General features: G+C 35.2%; 1 non-coding gene across 1 annotated transcript; it reads left to right on the top strand.

Annotated features, from left to right (window-relative positions):
- Positions 1-3771: 3771 nt before the first annotated feature.
- TRNAD-GUC (transfer RNA aspartic acid (anticodon GUC)) lies at positions 3772-3843 on the top strand. Its single transcript has one exon. It is a non-coding gene; the product is annotated as a tRNA-Asp (tRNA).
- Positions 3844-4303: the final 460 nt, after the last annotated feature.

Here is a 4303-nt window from a genome sequence, read left to right as displayed (position 1 = left end):
TGACTTTCACCAGGCAAGCATGGTAAGGTGAGCTAGTTATCAATGACAAAGTAGCATCTTGTAATCTTCCACCAGCAAAATTGTGTGTCATGTCTGCTTCTCTTCTTTCTGGTTTTCACTAATCCCTTAAAACCTGAGCTTGGAAAAGAGCCAACTCTTGGTCCTATTAGACTTGTTAAAATGGGGTTTGCCACACCAAAGCTTCTGCTTGTGCCAAGATAGTTGCCTCTTGTTGGCGCGGCTCAAGCCCCAAGCTAATCAGTTTTAAATTTCTTACCGCAAACCATCTTGTGCAGCGGCAAGCCCCCTTATAGCAGTATTTCCCCGGAGCCGTCAATGTATGGCGTTGGCTCGTGGAAAGAGAGTGATACCATGGGATTTAGACCATGCATGATGTAAACCATTAAGTGATTTCTGTTTTCAAAATACTTTTAAAGTGTTTCTTATTTTTTGCAGTTATTTTTTTATGTATATATTTTAAATTTGTTTAAAGTTAATGTAGTAATAATTTTCTCGCAGATTCATAGCTAGTTCAATGATTCTGATTCATTGGATCAGCAGCCTGGCCCATTCAATTCAAATTCCAGTTTGCATGGCCCTGTATGGAAGCCATATCAAGATGGCAGCACATTTGTGTGAAGGATGTCGAAATGTACTCCTACTCTTGTGACGAGCCTACTGGAGCTTCAACAAGTTCAAATAAAGCCATTTGACTTTTACTTCCTGGACTACATGCTTAAACCATTATGTCAAGATCCACTTGACTAGAGTATTATGCGTGTCAAGATGCCCAAGTGCTTATACAAATAAAGCCCAAGCCAAGTAGTTCAAGTTTTACTAAGTTTGTGCACTACGAAGGGCTGCCAAATCGGTGAATAAACTTATGATTCAAATAATTGAGGTGACCAACTTAGGGCAGTCCATGAGCTGAGTTTGAGTCGAACTAACTTGAACTCTAATTGACGTTCAAGCAGGGTAAAGCCAGAAATTTTTCATGAGGCCGGCGGAATTAAAGTTTTTAAATTTTGATTAGGGTCGAAATATCATTTTTCAAAATTTTTATATAAAGTTTTTAAATTTTGGCTAGGGTCGAAATATCATTTTTCAAAATTTTTATATAGAGAGACGTCTGTGGGTTAAACTTCTTTTGGAAAACCAAATAGAACATGATATGATGAGCTCCGTCAAGCTTAAATGAGCATAGCCTAGCTGGAACTCTATGATTCAAATAATTGAGGTGACCAACTTAGGGCAGTCCATGAGCTGAGTTTGAGTCAAACTAACTTGAACTCTAATTGACGTTCAAGCAGGGAAATTTTTCATGAGGCCGGCTGAATTAAAGTTTTTAAATTTTGACTAGGGTCGAAATATCATTTTTCAAAATTTTTATATAAAGTTTTTAAATTTTGGCTAGGGTCAAAATATTATTTTTCAAAATTTTTATATAAAGAGACGTGTGTGGGTTAAACTTCTTTTGGAAAACCAAATAAAACATGATATGATGAGCTCCGTCAAGCTTAAATGAGCATAGCCTAGCTGGAACTCGGCTTGTTTAGCAAGAAAAACTGGTTTAGGCTCAAATTCAACTCGTTTAACGAACAAGTGAAGGTGGAGAAGAGGTAAACAAATAGGCTAAATCAAACTAATGAACTTGTAAACTTGTTTATATGAAGTGTATTCTAATCCACGTACACCTCAAAATTAGTTTCATGCTAACGTCGGATTAGTTTGGCAGAAGGATATTACTTTATTAATGGTGCAAAATATTGGGCGTCTTAACAAAAATTTAAGCATGTTCCCCGTATTGTGGCCAACACTTTAGGCGTGTTCTTGAATATTTTTCCTTTACCAAATAAGATCTTCTAGAAAAACGGCTACCTACCTTATGGGCCATATTACGGAAGGACTGGCTTCTTGTGTTCCTTCTTTTCTCTTATTATTGATCAAATTTAGAGTTATAAAGAAGAAAAAGGAAAGAGATGGAGAAAAAGAAAGTCGGTGAGAGATCGAGGAAAGAAAAACAAGAAGGGGCCCGTGAAAAATTCGCTTTTAAAACGAAAACGAGAAACCATTCCATGCATTTGCCATATTTGTGAGCCCGTGTCCTTTGTTGGATCTAAGCTTTTGAGAAGAAGACAGGTATGGTTTATTTTGTACACCTATAAAACAACACAAATTTCAAATGGAGAAATCTAAACAACAATGGTGGCGAAAATTTTCTTTGGTAAGGGTAGAATAATCCTCCCCCACAGTTGTCTAACCGCGGAAAACATTAACCGTAGTTACTTTTAACTACTTTTAGTATAAGCTAGAGACTATTTTCTAATATGGTGCAGGAGGCAGGGAAAGATTTTACAGAAGCATTAAAAAATTTATATAACAGTATAACAAGCATGTCTTTAAGGCAGATTCATGAAATAATTCGTTACTATTTTTATTGCCAACGGCCCATAATGTGTGCAAAACAAATTGAATCTGCTGGTACTTCAGATACAACTGTGTACCGAGGGGGACAAAGATTAATACACCCATGACCTTAGAACTATTAAGGGCAAAGTTGAAAGAATGGAAAAGTGGTGTTTTGGGACAAAAATTCCCTAAGAGAGCATTTGATGGTTTAGAATTTTGATTCAAGAATGAAAAATTACAGAATCATAATTCTTTTTCAAACTAGAATGGAATCAACATTCCATGTTTTAGATTCCTAATTCCGGAAACAAATTTTAGTTTCCTAATTACGGAAACAAAATACCCAGTTTGTTTAATAATTCTAACTTCTTAAAAAATGAGGATTTTTTTTTTCTAAAATTCCAAAATTGTGTATATCAAACACCCCCTTAAACAAAACAAAAAATGCTCTCAAATCGTGTTGACTATAAGATGTTGAGTTCAAGTCTCTTCCATCACAATTAGGGTTGCAAGTGGTAGGAATCGGGATTTATTGCCACTTTCTATTCAATCCATTTTCAACCCTTGATTTTACCTTGCTCTTTTCCGTTCGTTTCTTTGTTGGTAGTATTTGGTTGCTTGCTTGGTTCATATGGTCGACTGACTGGTGTATTCTTTGAAGGCTTGTTTAACGTGACTGCCAATCTAGGGATGTTAACGCGTTGGATTTTTTTCACCAATTTTCGACAATGGAGCTAACTCATATGGATATCAGTTCAGCAGAGCAACGACAGACACAACAATTTAAAAATTTGTGGATTCAGACTACAGGGACACAAAAGGTGTAATACTTATATATGTGTGTTGTGTAAAATTCTACAGGATTCCACAAAACGTATGAAAACTTTCAAAATTCCACAAAATATGCACAATTTCCTAAAAAAAAAAAATCTTCTTGTACAAAAACAAGGGAAAAAAATGTCGTGTCCAAGTGTGTCGCCATGCCCACACAGCACCCATTTCTGTATCTATGTGACTCAAAAATAACTCTCTTCCATCAAAATCCAAATTTGAATTTGTGTCCAATACAAAACGGAAAGAATCAACTTTCTTGGCTGCGTACACTCTAAACATGAACTGTGCGTACCCCATTGGAAAGCGTGAATATTATTTCAGTTTATGGCCTGATCAAGATTTTCCCTTGTTTTCTTTCTTTAATTGGCTGTATTCAAGGAGGTCTCTCATGTATTTAACTGATCCACATGATACCCACCCCATCTGGTAATCAATTTATATTAAAAAAATCAACCTAAAAAAATTATCAGCAATACTGTTTTATTTTTAAAAGATTAATTAAATATAAAGAATCAAAACATTTATACAGTCGTTGTAGTATAGTGGTGAGTATTCCCGCCTGTCACGCGGGTGACCCGGGTTCGATCCCCGGCAACGGCGATTTCTTTTTCCTTTTACCATGGTGAAGGCGAAGAGTTAAATGTTATACTCGAACCTAACATTTTCAAGTAAGACGTAGAAATCAATTGACTGACTATGTACAGTTACTTAGCCATTATTGTTGAGAGAAAAATATGAACATTAATTTTTTTTTGTTTTTCTCTTTAACCATGATTCTAAAAAGCTAGAGTCACAATTTAATTTTTCTGTATATGTTTTTTAAAATCACCTAGTCATATAATTTGCACCATTCAATCCAATATAATGGAGAGAAAAATAAGAAGAAAAATGTGTTGGATATCTTCGTCATCTAATATTAATTTACACTTTTTTTTTAGTTGTTTTTCTGTAAAAAATGGACGGACTTGGTGAAATGAGTTAGATGACTTTAGATAACTAGAATCATCTTCACTTAAGGTTTTGGCTACATACTAAAAAGTTCTCAAATCCTTATCTTTCT

The sequence above is a fragment of the Nymphaea colorata genome, chromosome 13 (genome assembly GCF_008831285.2).
Source record: "Nymphaea colorata isolate Beijing-Zhang1983 chromosome 13, ASM883128v2, whole genome shotgun sequence".
NCBI classification, from domain to species: Eukaryota; Viridiplantae; Streptophyta; class Magnoliopsida; order Nymphaeales; family Nymphaeaceae; genus Nymphaea; species Nymphaea colorata.
Note: the sequence above shows the minus strand (reverse complement) of the source record. Positions and strands in the feature narration are given on the sequence as shown.